Here is an 18056-nt window from a genome sequence, read left to right as displayed (position 1 = left end):
TTTACTAGGCCCTTCAAGAAGGAAACAAAGAAGATCCATAATTAAGCCCCACCCTGCCCCAGGAAAGAGTGGGGTACAGGCTTTCTCTAGGATGGGTCTTTTAGAGTCCTTCTCAAACCCTGTTCTTGATAGCAGAAAGCTTATCTCAGAGAAACACTGAACACCCAGAGGAACCTTGACAGTATTTCATAACCAGAGAAGAAATGCTGACAGCATCCCAACTGCAAATCCATGTAGGGCATGTAGCTGTGCCTTTTAGTGAACCATAGAGTGGTGCTGACAGAGTCATTAGGAAATTACAGGCTGAGGATTAGCTGAGAAAGGGCTGGAAATTGAATGGAGTCAGTGTAAGGGCACCGGGAGGCATTTTTCAACTTGTCTTCTCGGATAGGCCTTTGAAGAATAGCTAATGAGTGCTTATTAGATAAAAAGGACCTTATGCACACCATAGGCAAACAGCTGAGGAGGAGGGGACCTTCAGATATGGCCTCTATCCAGCTTCATCTTGACTGCCTGCTTGTGATCTGCTCAGAGTCCAGGGATACGGATCTAGCCAATTTGCAGGAGGCAAAAGTGATTCATGAGACTGCTTAAATGATTGCAGACCCTGGTGTGCATGTCTACCAGAAACGTTACCATGGAGGTGCTGGTGATGGATAATGCCTTATCCCAGTGTTTGGAATGGACGAGCAGGCTCCCAACTCCAACTGATGGTGGAGTCAATGACATGGCACAACTCTGCCCCAGCAGCATGGGTCACTTACCACTTGCCATAGGACACATGCCTGGCCTTGTCTGGCCTTCCCTGTCCAAGCAGTTGGAGTCACTTTTGTCACCTCTGGCAGTAACAAATATGTTTCAAGTGACCGAGGGAATATACAGAAATGAGATAGACAGCTTTGATCACATGCTTCCCAGGCCTCGTCCAGGGGCTTCATTAATGTCTTTGTCCAACAGCAAAAGCTCCTGCTCCTGGGGCCTGAGCATCCTTGGCCTTAGTTTGCTGTATGTTCCATGCTCTGTCCTCTAGGCCCATAGACTGGCCTCTGCCATTTCCCATAGTCACTTCTCTCTTAGGAGGTGTGAAGCCTCCATCCCCATGCTGCCTGCTTGAGTAAAGCAGGTGCCCATTCAATTTCCAGGGAAGCGTGGAAGCCTCAGACAGTTTTGGAGACTTGTGTTGGAGAAGGGGCACTGAGAGCTCCTATCCCATATTTGTCCCTTTCTTGAGGCACTTGAGGGAGGTTTGGGAATGTTGGACCTGTCAGTCACTCTAGCAAATCATTCATTGGGGAGGCTATCTTTACAAAGGAGTAATTTCATCCTTGTGATTTAATTTTGGTGGGCCATATGTGTCTTATAATAGTTTATGTTTCTCCTAGTTTCCCCTGTTTTTAGAGAATATTTTCTAGATTCCCCTGGCAGATGTTGTGATGTCCTATTCATCACTGTGCAATTATTCACGCAGTTTTTTTTCTTTCTCTTAGTTTGGATACAGGTTTATCAATTCTTTGTTTCATCAGTTCTTTGCATTGTGTGTGTGTGTGTGTTTTTTTTTTTTTTTTTTTTTTTTTTTTTTGTCCCTGTTCTGTTCATTTGTACCCTGATATTTATTATTTATTTCTGTCTTCTGCTCTAGGTTTGGGTTGTTCTCATATTTCTAGGACTCTGTGATGTATAATTAAGTTATTTGAGATCTGTTTGATCCTTTTTAAAGACATGGTCTTATGTATTTCAAAATGGCCCTGAATTTACTCTGTGGCCAAATTTAAACTGCTTGAACTCCTGACCACTCCTGCCTCTGTTTCCCCATTGCTGGGACTATCAATATATCCTTAAAAATGACATGGGTGGTGCATTGTAGGGGAGATACAAATGAGACCTATTGGCCTCCCTCACTTCACTTGCCATTGGCTAACCTCCAAGCATGTCTTTGCTGCTAGAAATCCCCAGATGCTCTTCCCAAATCAGCACATTTGAGACTGGGCTTTCCTCTAATGATTAGTGAATAAAGTCTCTTGAACAAAAAATGGGGAGTAACAAAAGACTCTGGGCTAAATTTAAAGCTGCTTAGAAAGGGACTTTGTGATCACATATATGTGCAGGTGTGCATGTGTGCATATTTGTGTGTGGAGGGACATGTGTTGCCTGCCTGCTTCAATCAGGTTGAAAGGAAGAATAAAGACTGAGACAAAGGGTTCTCCATTTTTCTGATTACTAACAATGAGTTAGAGGACAGAACCTATAGACTATGCACAAAAGATTTACTGTAGGAATTGGATCATGAGCCTAGGGAGACCAAGAAGCATCCCTTGGCTTCTACAAGATAAAAAAGATCAAGAAAGTCAGAGCTAGTTGAGTTCAAAGGCTTGGACACCAGGATCATCCATGCAACAAAGCAGAAGAGAGTGTCTTTTCATCTTGAGTGGAGAGAACTTGTTCTCCCCCTTTAACTTTAGGTTCACTCAGGCCCTGGAAGGACTGACTTATGTCCACATGTACTGGGGAAAACATGTTGCTTTATTCAGTTCACCATTAGGATGCTCATCTCTTCTAGAGACACCCTCATAGGCACACCCAGAAATAATAGGTTATTAGTTACCCTGGCATAGCTGTGTCTGCATCCAGCATAAAGGATGACATTAGGATCATATTAGAGAGGACTAGAAAAGGGGTCCTCACATTCATGAAGCTGACTTTACCCAGAAAGCTGGAGGGGGTCTAGAAGTCTAGCAGAGTGCAGCAGTCATGTCCTAAGAGTTATGAGAACTCAGACTCTGCCTCCTGAGTCCTTCTGAGTTGCTGCTGAGTTGCAGGCATACAGAGAGCACACCAACCTCCCCCTCTTTGCTGAGGCTGTGATTCCTTTGCTGCTCTCTGACTAGATGAATTCTGCATGGGCTGCTGAGCATTGTGGTGTGATTAGGGTTGCACTGATATGCACATCCCTTCCAGCCTGCCAATGTGAGTTGAACAGATTCCAATTCTGCTAAGGAAACTGGAGATAATTTGGAGTTCTATTGAACTGAGTCCTTTTCAGAATTGAAGAACATTTAAGTAGATTACGATTTGATATTCTTGGCCATTTGCTGTTGGGTGGTGAAAGGACTGGAGGTAGTGAGTAGTTGAGTTTCTTCATAGCATGGAAAATGGCTTGTTTCTGGCTCATCTGAAGTTCTGCTGCTTTTGTAATATGATTAAGCAAGACATTGATGAGTGACTGGCACATGTTCAGTGCAACAACACCCCTATGTGAATGTATTATACCCCCAGGAACTGGGCTGTGTTGGCAGGATATAAAGCCACAGGAAGCAGGAACAGCATAATGCCACTCATCTTCTGTATCATTACAATAAGCAAGACACCTGCCACTGTGGGAACACTGAACAGAGGGCAGTAAGTACTTTGAGAAGGTGTGTGGTTTTAGGAATGCTGTAAGAGAGCTTGCCTTTGACTAAACTTGAGGTAAACCAGGTGGGGCATGAGACAGAGGAACCAGTGGCTGAACATGAAGGAGGACAGGTAGGGGTCTCCAGGAGTACAGTCCACTGCAGGTAGATGGATGTGTTTGTGTTTTACAATGACACTGGTCATAGCGGGAGGTGGGAAGGCACAGGCTGCTGGCCTTGCACAAGGGTCAGAAGTTTTGCAGACAGTGCCAGACTGAACCTACTGTGCTGGAGGAGGAACAATGTGATGGCACGTTCTGGGGTGAACTGATGAGAGGAAAGTGAGGGAAGAGGGGGTGATGCCAGAGGCTTGGAGGAAGCACAGCATTTCTCACAGAAATGGAAGACAGATGAGGTCTGGGGAGAAAACTAATGCATTTGTTTAAAAGAGAACTTTGCATTTTAGGATAGTTAGACTGAAAAGTCCTGGAAACTTGGTCTCGCTTTCCTAGTTGTTGACAGCCTATATGGCTACAGTATAATGATCAAAGCTACAGGAAGAGCATCGATGTGTCATAGAAACTCAAGATTTATTCAAATCAGCCCTCCAAGGTGCAGTGCTGAGTTGTCTGAGTCAAAGTGTAACAAATGCAGCTGCAGCACAGACTCTCAGCATCCAGAAGGAAATCCTTCCTTATCTTCTCACCATTGCTCTCTACTTTGTCTTGCCTGCCTTTTCTGGGTCGATATTATTTTCGATCTCCGTCAATGCCATTTTATTTAAGTTATTTTCTTTGCCCATTTTTTTTCTGCTGCTAATAATTCAGACTTGATGGCTTACAAAGAGAAGAGGGCTGCTTTGAGCTCATGCTTTTGGTTCAAGGCTGAATGCCCCATATCTTGTGATGGCAGAATCATCAGTGTCACACAGGGAACCTTCAAGAGACCCCCATTGGGTTTCTATAGGAGATCTATTCTCTGGACAACTCATTAAACCCTTTAACTTCAGGGATGAATTCAGATGTTCATCCATTAATGAGGGCAAATCTCAATATACCATTTTAAAGGTCCTATCTCTTTTATCTATTATTTAATTAATGTGTTTATTTTACACCCCAACTTCAGTTTCCCATCTTTCCTCTCCACCCATTTCCTCCACCAATCTCCCCCTCAATATCCCCCTTCCCATCTACTCCTCCTGTTTCTGTTCAGAAAGAGGCAGGTTTCCCAAGGGTATCAACAAAACATGGCATATTAAGTTGTGGTATGACTAAGGACATCCCCTTGAATTAAGGATGGACAAGGCAATCCAGAATGAGGAATATGTTCCCAAGAGCCAATCAAGGCATTAGGGACAGCCCTGCCTCCATTATTAGGAGTCCCACAAGTAGACTAAGCTATACAACTGCACATATATAGAAAGGATTTAAGTCAGTACCATTCAGGTACCCTGATTGTTGGTTCAGACTTTGTGAGTTCCCATGAATCAGGTTAGTTGATTCTGTGGGTTTTCTTGTGATGTCCTTGACCACTATGGCTCCTACAATCCTTCCCCTCTCTCTTCAGCAGGATTCTCTGTGCTCAGCCTAATGTTTGGCTGTGGGTCTCTGTATCTGTTTCCACCAGTTACTGGATAAAGGCTCTCTGATGACAATTGGGGTAGCCACCAATCTGATCACAGGAAATGGCCAGTTCAGGCTACATATCTACTGTTGCCAGGAGACTTAGCTGGAGACATAAGGTCCTATCTCTTAATATCAGCTACATGTGGGGGGGGGGATGAAATTACAGCATGAGTTTCCAAGAGAAGACTATAGTCAAACCATAGCAGGGATCATGCATACTGCTCCAAGTCAGAATATGCAATCCCCAACTTAACCCTGTTTAGGCCTCTGTCTTTCTTTTTCTATTTTAAACATAAACATCAGCCCTGCTCCTAATGGCTGTTACAAGCTTGTGGTGTGCTCTGCTATTGCTCCCGAGCTGTTTCCTGTGTTCCCCTAGGTATATGTATCTGAAGCTTTTTTTTCCTCCTTGTGATGACTTAAGCCAAATATTCTTTTAATGCTGTTAGTGGATGCTTTAGAGTTGATGAAACCACATGCAGTTTCCCATCCATTGGACTCTCGTTTCCATAGTCTCCACCTCATTGCAGCTTTGGAGAAAATGGACCAATGACACCCCTCTCCCCACAGCTTGTACAACACACAAGACCATAGTCACATTTGTTTTCTGATGGCCCCTTCTCTATTCTGTTTGACATGAGTTAGCCTTCTGCTTTGGGCTGGGAGAGTCCCCTCCCCCGTACCTCTCCCCCAACACACACTTTGGTGACCTACTTAACTTTTATAAGTTCCATCCCCAATCAGCAGCTGGAATTGGAATCTCTCTTCCATGGGAGAGCATCCCACTGGGGACCATCCTAACAGACTGACAGCTGCAGCCTTGTTCCTTCTTAGTGAAAGACCCCCAGAGACCCCAAGAGTTTGGAGCCTGTCAGGGGGAAGGCCCTTGCCCCCAAGAGACGAGACCAGACCACTGGATGCAAGTGCAAGAGGTTGTTTATTGTTTACACAGGTACCTGTGGGCGCTTCAGTCTTTCGGGGGACTGAGCATGCTGAGGTTAAAACTCAGGCAGTTTATATAGGGTTGGGGTGGCAAGAAGCAGGCTTACAGAAGCAGAAGCATGGTTACAGGGATTTCATTGTTTCATCTAAATGTAGCAGTTGTAGTTAACCAAGGACAGTTGGTTATTCCGGTTGGGCACAAAGAATACAAATAATTCAGTTATGACTATCTCAGCATACTGGACACTGTCCTGCTGACCTTGCTTTGGTCCAAGCTGCAGACCACAGATATCTGGTTGGCGTTGGATGAGAGCAGCACCTGGTTCCCTCCTGTACTTTTCTCATAACTTGACCTTGGCAAATTAGCAAGAGCAATTTAAACAGGCAATAAGCATAGTGGGGGTCTTTCATTAGTGCTCCCACCCACACCACATACTCCTTCTCATACCCCCCCCAAACCAAGCATCAACAAGTTTTGACAATTTTACCAAACATGCTTTACTTCTCCCTGCTTCACCTGTTTCCACTGATGAATGGCAGTCTTTCCTGATTGCAAAAGCTTCCATGATAACCTCCACCTCCTATGCATCCTGCTGTCAGAGACTGAGCAGGAAGGCTTTTGCCATTGTAAGTCAAACGATGTCACTTCTTCCCTTCAGGCAACTGGCACTTCATCCATTGCTGTTGGGAGTGCGAAATGGTACATGATTCAGGGCAAGTGGGAACATCCATCAAAATGAGAAACGCACCTGCCCCTTGACTCTGTAGTGCCTTCCAGGAATTTGTCTTCTGCATGCATTTGCACACACTCAAAATGATATATGTATAAACTTATTCTCAGTGGCATTGAAACAACTCAGAACTCCACCAAGAGAAAGTCAGAATAGAGCACTTCGAACCAGCATAGACACCAAAATAAAAGCGATCAAGAAGCTCCCCATGTGTTACTAGAAAAATACCTGGGAACTATATGTTGGGAACCAGCAGTCTGCTGACCCCACCCCCGATGATGGGCGGGATGCTCATGGCCATGTCTTATCTATGTCATGACTTACCTGGCTGCTCAAGCTTTACCTGGCTGCCAGGGGACTCAGTTACACATGTGCAAGTTACCCTTTTAAAGCAAGCACACCCTCTATTCCTACCCTGACTCAATCTTCTTAGTCGCATGTGCTTTCTTCTCCTCCCCTTCTCTTTCTCCTACTTCTCTCAGAGAGAGAGAACATAAAAGAGGGAGCCATTATTGGTTTGAAGAGAAAACTGAACCTAAAGAAAGGTCTAGAGACCTACAAGACTGCTGCCAACCAACAATTTGAGCAACCGTGGAAAGGTTACCATAAATGCCCTTCCCGGATAGTGAGATCAACAACTAACTTATCCACCATCATGGAACCCTCATCTAGTACCTGTTGGAAACAGAAGCAAACACCCATAACTAAACACTGAGTTGAATTAGAATCTAGATGCAGAGAGGGAGGACAAGACCATGTTGCAGAAACATATAGAGACAGCGGACCTGAACAAGGAGCTAATGGGCCCCCAGACTGATAGCTAGGAATCCAGCATGGGATTGACTCAGACCCCCCTGAACATGGGTCTCAGCTAGAAGGACTGAGAAGTCTAAGGGACCTCAGACAGTGGAACCAGGATGTATCCTGGTGCACAAAAGGACCTTGTGGACACATCCCACCCCCCATGGAGGGATACTCCCTTAACCTAGAGAGAGGATAGAAGTCTTAGTCCCTACTTCAAATGAATTGACAGATTTACATGACCCCACCTGGATGGCATTGCCCTACATGTGGAATTGGGGTGGGGGGATGGGAGGAGAGGGTGCTCAGGGTGCATGTGAGGGGGGAGAGAGGTTAAGGGGGGAGGGAGAGAAGGAGATGGAATTGGGATCGACATGTAAAATAAAAATAATAATAATTAAAAAAATAAAAAAGCGAGCGTGCCAAACGTGCCTCTCTCTTGCTCTCTTGCTCTTTCTCTTACTCTCTCTCATTCTCTTGCTCTTTCTCTTTCTCTTTCCCTCTTTCTTTTTCTTCTCTTTCTCTCCTTCCTACGAATAAACTCCATGTGGGCGCTGAGTCTAGTGTTTGTGTTTCATAGGCAATAATTATAGCAAAAGAACAACACTATATATGGCCACGAGAAAACAAATCTGACATTAGCATTATGTTTTATCGGAAAGGAAATAAGTACATTTGCTTGAGAGTGTGGGTGGGCTGAGCAGACAAAAGCAGGGAAGTGAGACTCGTTACTGTGTAACATGTTTTGACTCAATGCTGGAACCTTGTTGAGTGCATTTTTTATGTGTAAGCCTTGTTTCCCTGCCATGGCTTTTTTTTCTGCCTTTTCTTCCTCTCAAGCCCACTGGAACATCGCAGGTGTTCAGCCCACAGACACTTGAAGCTGCTGCAGCTAAGTTTTCTCTCTCTGGAGCAAACCTGAACCTTCCTATCTGACTTCTTGCACATTTTTTCCTCTTTGTCCTCATTAAAAGTGAAAATATCCCAAGGATCTTTCTCCATATCTCAGCCTCACCATTTTTTTGCTCCATTTTCTACATCTTCTCTGGTACTTTCCCATCCATTTTTCTTCTACACAACCCAAAGTTTCTGTCCCGTGTCTGTCCAGCTTGTGTTTTGTGCTTAATCTGTTTTGTCTACAAATCATGCAAGACCCCCATGAGATGCCAAGAGTTTGGAGCCTGTCAGGGGGGAAGGCCCTTACCCCCAAGAGATGAGACAAGACCACTGGATGCAAGTGCAAGAGGTTATTTATTGTTTACACAGGTACCTGTGGACGCTTCAGTCTTTCGGGGGACTGAGCGTGCTGAGGTTAAAACTCAGGCAGTTTATATAGGGTTGGGGTGGCAAGAAGCAGGCTTACAGAAGCAGAAGCATGGTTACAGGGATTTCATTGTTTCATCTAAATGTAGCAGTTGTAGTTAACCAAGAACAGTTGGTTATTCCGGTTGGGCACAAAGAATACAAAGAATTCAGTTAGGACTCTCTCAGCATCCTGGATACCGTCCTGCTGACCTTGCTTTAGTCCAAGCTGCAGACCACAGATATCTGGTTGGCGTTGGATGAGAGCAGCAACTGGTTCCCTCCTGTACTTTTCTCATAGCTTGACCTTGGCAATTAATGAGAGCAGCTCAAACAGGCAATAAGCATAGTGGGGGGTCTTTCAATCACACCTGAGAAGATTTCTCCCAGTTCTCCTTGCCATGGCTATCTGTAGATCCTTTATCTTTACTTGGTGTCTGTCACTTTTCATATCCATTTGGACACTGTTTTTTACCGCTGTATTTTTTTTTCTTTTATAGAAAATAGTTTTTTTTTCATGCAGTGTATTCTGATTACAGTTTTCCCTCCCCCAACTCCTCCTTGTTTCTCCCTCCTCCCCCCCTCCCATCTGATCCATGCCCTTTCCATCTCTCAGAAATAAAAATAGAATAAGATAAAACAGAAGAACAAAAACAAAAACAAGAACATAATAAACAAACAAAAGAAAAAGAGATCACTCCCCCAAAGCACAAGAAATATATAGATGCAGAGACACACATGCCTCACGCCCAATAGTAGGAGGCCAAAACTAAACAAACTCAATAGCATCTTGGATGTTTCTTTGTCTCATAATGCTGTGTCAGGGATTTTTTTCTTTTTTACTTTACAGGTCTTTTGAGTATACATCACAGCCATTGGCTTTGTGTTTTTATGGGAGCTCTCTATTTCTTAAGCTCTTATTGTATCCAAGCCTTTCTTTAACTTTTGAATTCTATCCATGTGTTTTTCTGTCTTGGTCAGGGAGGATTGTACATGATTTTAATGAGGAGCATAGGAAGAAAACTCACAAAGAAAGCAACAAAGGATAGATGTCTGAGCTATGGATACCCTTCCCACAGAGCCTATCACGTCCCCCCACAAAAGGTGTTCCATGCCACCATATATCATCTTGTGGCAAAAAGTAGTCTTCTTCACAAATTGTGGGTAATCTCATATCCGATGAATGTTAAGACTATGATAAAGTAAAATGGTAAGTTAGATAATTATGAAATTTGTAAAAAATTAAAGCTTTTTTGCATCAGAGGTTGTATGCATCAAAGTGAGAATACAACCCACAAAACAGGGGAGAGTAATATTTACAAGTAATTTATCTAATAAAGAAGTATTATATCTACTGTACTGAGCTCCTTCTACTCAACATGAAACAGTGCCTGTCTACATCATTTGCCCATTTTCTAACTGACTTTTCTTTATTGTTGAGTTCTAAACAGCCTATATTCAGTGCAGCTTCCAATCTTCAGTTAGATATTAATTTGCAATTACTATTTCACAGCCTGCATCATCTACATCCTCTTCATGGAATCTTTGCACTGAAGTAGGGTTTACTTTTGATGAGCTCCAACTATTTTTACTTTTCATTATCAGAGAAAGCATTGTGTACCCTAGATCCTGAATTTTCTTTCATTTTCCAGGACTTTTATGGTTGAGATGCTACATTTAAAGCGTTGAGGTATTGCATTAGCTCTTGTTTAGACTACAAGCTTGGGAAGAAATTCATGCTTTCTTTCCCAGTAGATGTACAGTCGCTTCAACAGCACTCCTGAGACCATTGTGCTCGCACAAAGGTGGGAAAAAATTGGAAGACTGTGTGGGTAGATGCCTTGCTTCTCTTTTCTGTTCCATGGTACCACTTCACAACATCTTAATTAATGTAGGTATCCAGTAAACCATTCAGTAGAATGTTTCCTTTCCCTTTATATTAAAAGGTTTTAAAATGTAATTTAGAGTTTGTAGCTTCATGTACACATTTTAGAATAAACATGTCTTATGTTTACAAAAAAAAGATGATAAATGAAGTTGAGAAGGAAAAGTGATGGCGGGGGAATAGAGGAGGAACATGAGGGGAAGAAATGTGAGATGAATTGGATCTAAACACATTATATGCATGTGTAAATATCAAGTAAAATACTAAATTATGGTATTCTTTTGAGGGAATTTGAAAAGAATTTCTTTAAACCTATGGATCAATTTTGATAGAACTGTCATTTTATTCTCTCAATTTTCCACTCAATTTGCAAAATAAATTTTTCTATTTTTATGTGTCATCATCAGTATTTTGTAACTTTTAGCACAGATATCCCACACAACTTTTTTTTTTTTTACTTTTTTGTTTCTTTTTTCCTTCTATACTAGCTTTATATCTCTAAGATTTTATTGTGAAGGGGTGTGTTACAAATGTTATTGTAGAGCCAGCATGGGGATCAAGACTTGTAACCCTAACATTAGGAAGCTAAAACAGAAGGTCCATAGTTCAAGGCCAGCCTGGAAACATGGTGAGAATCTACATAAAAACAAAACCCCTCTTTAAGCTTCTACATATCCATTGTTAGTCTGCAGAAAGGTGATCCATTCTTTGCACTGACCTTATGTATTAATCATAGGAACAGAAATGCTAGAACTACTACAAAAAGGGATTTGTTAGACTGCCTCACATGGTATGGAATGGGTAGTTGTTTAACAATGTCTATCTATCTGTATGTTGGAGAAGCTAAGAAACTGGTAGCTGCTCATTTATTGAGCAACATGCACAGCAGTCCCAATCTAGCGCTGAAGCCCTAGAGCAGTGGTTCTCAACCTTCTTAACACTGCAACACTTTAATACAGTTCCTCAAGTTGTGGTGACCCCACCAAAAATTTTTTCATTGCTACTTCATAACTGTAATTTTGCTACTGTTATGAAGCATAATGTAAATATATGATATGCAGTGACCCCCAATCCATAGATTGAGAACCACTTCCCTAGCATATTCCTGGAGAGCTACTGGTCTTCAATCTGTGTTCGAAGGCCAAAGAGACAGGGCTCTGATGTTAGTGAAGGAGAGCAGCAGCAAATGCAACAACTGAGTAGATGTGTGTGTATCATCAAGTAGCAAAAGTGGACAGGCCAAAACAAGCTCTGCTTTTCTGTCAGATGTTTTTATATGGGGCTACTGTCAGAAGGTGGTACCCACTACAGGGGAAGCACTTTCCTCTCCATTTAGCCCTTCCAGTAAATACCCTCATAGACTCACCCAGGGATGGATCTCTTATGTGATCCTAGATACAATCTAGCTTTCAGTCAAGTCTTCCCCTTGCCAATTTGGCTCCTAATCATATGTCCTTGTGTTGTACTTAATTTCCAAATGAAGACAACAGTGAGGTCATACCTCTATGTACCTTGATACACTAACCCATTGTATAGCCAAAAAGGCATGATTCTTCCCTCAAGATAGGTAGTAATGACCTTTGAGGAATGCATGGTCTTTTACTACCCCATAACTTATATGTGACAATGCAGTTTGAGGACTCCTCACTACTAGTATCAAATCAGTGGACATTACAATATAAGACAAAGAAATGGGGAGAAGGAAACATGACTAGTTAATCAATGTATGTGTTAAGAACATAAGCATGTTCTTAACAGAACAGGGCAGAAACACACATGGTAGCTATAATTTGGTTCTGCAACTTGTCACATGACATTTATAACTATCATTTTTCTACTAATGATTTCATATTTCCTCCACCCTTGCAAACACCTTGGTAGGTCTTCGCCGTAGTTTCTGGTTCTATTGCTGTGAAGAGACAACATGACCAAGGCAAACATTATAAAGGAAAAGGCTTACAGTTTCAGAGATTTAGCTCATTGTCATCATGGTGGGACATGGCAGCATGTAAGTAGACATGGTGCTGGAGAAAGAGCTGAGAGTCCTACATCTTGATCAAAGGGGGTAATCTGCAACAGCCAATCCTGCTATGCCTTCTTTAGCACGTTGACTCAAGGACATTGGGAGCCCAAAGTAGACAGGGTGATATCTTAGCTTCCAGCTCAATGGAATGTTTGTTGTATCTCTTGGATGTACTTCCCCATTTAGAAGAAAGTTTTCTAGGCCAGCAGAGCATAAATCTGCAGGGATACAAACAAAAAGTTTCTAGTGGGTCACTAGAAATAATAGATACCACCTCTTGGTCCCTGATCCTATGAATTTTGGCTATATGTATAAGAGTACCATAAAGTGGCAGTGATCAAGAGCATATACAGCCTTCCTTAGAACCATGGCCCAGCACTCCAAGGTGTTGCCACCTAGTTTGGGCTTAACTATGTGTAAAAGGCCACTCTACTCAACTGTTCCATCAAACCAGATGCTCATGAGCATGGAGAATATTTTAACACCAGTGAATTGCATAAGGCCACTGTTGCATGTTTTTGTATGTAAAGTTCACTGTCTGGTCAGAATCAGTGTTATGATGGTAAACAAGACATTCTGTAAGTTCACAGATGGTAGTGTTGGAAGCTGCATTAGGTACTAGAAATGCAAACACATAACCCACATAGGTATCTATTCCAGTGAGTATGAAGTGTTGTCATTTCCACAAAAGATGTGATCCAAGGTAGTCAACCAGCTACCAGGTCACTGTCTGATCATCCCAAGGAACAACATCGTATTAGGGGTTCAGTGTTGTCTCTGCTGATGACAAATTTGGCATTCAGTAGTAGCCATAACCAGATCAACCTCAGTGATTTGAAGTACCTGTTTAGCCCATACATTATTTCCATTCCATCTATCATGGTAACTTTTTTCATGAATCTATATGGCAATAACAGAGATGGCCAGGAGAAGAGGTTTACCCTCCCCCAGACTGGCCATTACATCTGCTTGTTAAGCTTTTCCTCTGCTGGTCATCATTTGGGGAACAGTTACAAGGGACACAAACATCTTTAAGTCCTTTGCCCACTCAGAGAGATGCAACTCATATCCTTTGTCTGAATATCTCTCTTATCAGTTTTCCAATCATGTTCCATTCAAGACATCTAGCCAAACCATTGGTTACAGCCCATGAATCTGTATGTAATTGCACAGATGGCAGTTTATCCTTCTAAGCAAAATGCACATGTGCACTGCTTTGTGCTTTGTACACTCTGAAGATTTCTCTCCACCACTGTCTTTTAGGGTTGTTTCAGAACAGGTTGGTAGTACTTCAGCTATTCTGGGTGATGTCTGCATAGTATGTAGAGCTATCTGTATACTAGGCTCTAATCTTCCCACCCAAGTCAACCAATCACAGAGTGCATCCTATGAGGCCATAGATGCATGCATACTCAGGGACAGAAGGCTTGGTAGCAGGAGAAGGACTTATTGATAACTTGGGAATTTTATCTAATTTATATGTTCTTTCAAGACCTTCTGAGGCTTGATAATATAGCTACATGTTCTGTTTGTTTGCATGCCCACCTTTATGTCCTGATGAGTCAGCCGACATCCATCTCATCCGACATCCATCTCATGGTGGGCAGCTCTAGTTTCATGGTGTTTCTGCTAAGGCCCACCAGGGGGCCAATAATTATCTCTCAGGGAAGAATAGTTGATGCTGAGTCCAGCTTCAAAATCCCAAGGGCCTCCATTATGACTACTTCAAACCACATCTCCATCTGTCACTCGAACTGCAAGTACCACCAGTTCTACTGGGTAATATGGCCCATACAGCAGAGCAGCCTGGACTTACTGAAGAGCCTGTGTCTGTCCTGTACCCCACTCAATACTGACAGTTTTTTGGGTACTTGGTATGCAGGCTGGTGTAACATACCCAAGTGAAGAATATGCTGTTTCCATAATCCAAATAGTCCCACTAAGCATTGTAATACTTTCATGGTGGTGGGAGAGGCCAAGTACAAGTACAGTAGTTATCTTCCATCTTAGAAGAATACTTCTGCATGCCCCACACCACTAAGCTCCTGAAAAGTTCACTGACGAAGAAGATACTTGAAATTTAATTGAATTTAATGTGCCACAATCTGGTGTTCATATACTTTACCAATTCCTTCGCTCTTGGTCGAACAAGCATAATGTTATTAATATAATGGACCATTGTGATACTTTGTGGAGGAGACAGATGATCAAAGTTATGATGCAAGTCTGGTGAATTAATATATCCTTGAGGTAGAACTGTAAAGTTTTCCTCCTGGTTTTGCCAGCTGAAAGCAAGTTGCTTCTAGGCATCCTTATGACATAGTCAGAGAAAAAAAAACATTTTAAAGATTAATAGCTGCATACAAGGTATGGGAAGATATTAATCTATGGAAGTAAGGAAACCACAATTGAAGGGCAGCTGCAATTGGAGTAACTACTTGATTCCATTTGAGATAATTAAATGCCATTCTCCATGATCTGTTCATTCTCCACAAAGGCAAATAGGAGATATAAATAGAAATGTGGCATGAACCACCATCCTTGCATCTTTGAAGTCCTTGAAGGTGTCAAATCTCTAGGAACCCACAGGGGTGAGTTACTGGGTTTGTTCACTATTTTCCCTGGTAAAAGCAGCTTTTATGGCTTCCACTTTGTACAATCAAAGAAGCTCTCACTACACAGGTCAGGGAACCAGTGTATAGCAATTCTGCCAAGTTCTTCACCTATGTGTCCTAATTATTCATTCCAAGTTGATGTAAATAACCAAAGGATGGGTTCAGGAACCCAGTGGACCCATTTGAGTTGGAGCTTAGCTACAATTCTGTGAAACATTTCACCGCTATAAGCCTCTAGTTGTCTAGGTTAACTGGAGGGCCACAGTGTTGCTTGGGGTCTCCTGGAATCAATATCTATTCAAAACCAGTAGTTTCTAGTAGTTCTTGAAAGGTCTGACTATTTCCTTTTATTCATTGTACAACTATACTGTAAAGGGCTATAGGTACTTTGGGGGAACTATGGGAGAAAGGCTAGCAGTAAACCTTTGTGGTGCTGTAATAAAATTCCCCTCTGAGGTACATGGCCATCATTTGAGAAGTTCTGTATATAAAAATGACTCAAATCTTAAAATTGGGGACATTGTCTCCACTTCTATGATCCAAGGTAGCCTTTCAATAATTTTTCCTGGAATTTCTTTGATTATACAGATTAGTAGGCTCTCTGTGTATTTCATTTTGGGAGGCACAGTGATTAATTAGCCAGTACCAACAGAAGGCTGTTGCCTATGCTGCCCATCATGCTAAGAGTTCTCACTTGCCTGCAGGGATTCAGGGCTGCCATGAGGTCTGTGATGTGCTGGGATCGAGGGAAACCCATTTCAGGTAAGACCACCACTGTGAGACTCTTTCAGCATTCTGGTCCTTGTCACAAATTGGGCACTTGCAATATTAATGAAGAGCATGTCTTCCAGGCACTTTCATGGTGGAGGAGGAGTAATCTTCTATGGCAAAGCCACTCCAGCATTCCAGTTTCCCAAGCCCTTGCTTGAACTCTTTCATCAGCAGCAAGGCATAGGACGTGACCTCTCTTCAGCTCATTCACAACTTGACCACCCTTTGACCCACACTTGAACCAACCAAACTTCTGGCACTTTTTTTTTTTTTGACTACATGAATTGCCATAACTCTCTGTTCAGTGGGTTTCTGTTTCTTTGAAAAAGAAAAAGAATAAAATGGTTTTAAAAAGATGGAAAGTTGCTGGGTGTGGTGGCATAGGTCTTTAATCCCAGCACTCAGGACACAGAGGCAAGCATATCTCTGTGATTACAAAGTAAACCTGATATGCAGAGTGAATTCCAGGACAGATAAAAGGTTACACAGAGAAACCCTGTCCCAAAAAAATGAAAAAATAAAAAGTAAAAGAAACAGAGTAATAAAAAAAGCCACATAAAGATGCAGAAAATCTGGTTACTATATGGTATTATATTGTCTTTGTATCGTTTGACTGCTGAGGAAATAACAACAACTGTTAAAACAAATGCTCCTGGATCAATCCAATTTATATATTTTAGAAATGCTTTGACTTCAAAATTTAAGTCTAAGGAATTAGACTTACTGAGGAAATTACTGGGGAAAAGGATTTCTAATTTTGTTTGCACAGAAAATGAAAAGCTATGGATTCTTTCCAGACTAATGTGGTTTGATCAAGCCAGACTCCCCCCCCCCGAAACAGAGCTGCAGGTGATCCAACATTCAAAAATACCTGGGACATAGCAGTCGTGCAGACTACAGCTAAGATATCTGTGTCTTCTTAGGATCCCCATGACAGCGCTCCCTACCAGCAGGAAGCAGTTTGGAAAGAACAAAGCCCAAATTCCCAAATATTGTTTATACATGCTTGATTTCATTTAAATGGGGTTGTCTCTGTTATTCTAGAGTTTATATATTATCCTTTTGTGGTCTTTGATGGAGTTGAAGACAGATAGTTATGGTTATAGTTTTCCTTAGTTAGGAAAGTAAAGATAAGTTACATATAAGACTTTAGACTCACAAAGATAAGATAGAAGATAGAATATTTTCTTTAAATCTTACTAAATGTTAATGGACTGAATAGCAGTAACTGTAGAATATTGTTAACTGTGGTTCTTATTTGATAACTGTTTTGTTATATATTTTGCTATGTTAAGGTTAAAACCCTTTTTATCTTAGAAAGAAAAGAGGAGATGATGGGAGATATCATTCTGTAAATATGTTTTTCAGGTAGGTAATGAATAAAGCACTGTTGGCCAATAGGTAGGGAGGAGTCAGCATGTTGAGACTGGAGAGAGCAGAATGCTGGCCCCACTCTCCGGTAAGATGAGACCACTCAGAATAATAGAAATGGGTTAATAATTAAGTCAGAGCTAGCCGATTAAGAAACAAGTAACTGGCCAACAGCATTTATATCTAATACAGAGTCTCTGTGTGTTATTTGGGGCTGGCGCAGAAGTGGGACCTGACCAGCAGGGGGAAAAAAAACCTTACTCCTAACAGGAAGTTATTAAATTCATTGTTCTTCACAGTGGGATGAATCAGTCTTCAATTCACTTACCTTGTGTGGTTCTTTATGTAGCTCACACCATAGGTTATCAGTGTTCTCCATGCTACCTGGGGAGTCTATAGCAATTCTAGAATTAATAGAGTTGGCCTTACAATTGTGTTTCTCTAGAACCATTCCTGGTATCACAATCTGTATTAGACAGGATTCTCTGGAGGAACAGAACTAAAAATATAAAAACATACTGGAATATAATTTATTAATCTTACTTACAAGATATAGGCCAGATGACTATATTCCAACAATGGTTGTCTGGATAACACATGA

The sequence above is a fragment of the Phodopus roborovskii genome, unplaced genomic scaffold (genome assembly GCF_943737965.1).
Source record: "Phodopus roborovskii unplaced genomic scaffold, PHOROB, whole genome shotgun sequence".
Lineage (NCBI taxonomy): Eukaryota > Metazoa > Chordata > Mammalia > Rodentia > Cricetidae > Phodopus > Phodopus roborovskii.
Note: the sequence above shows the minus strand (reverse complement) of the source record.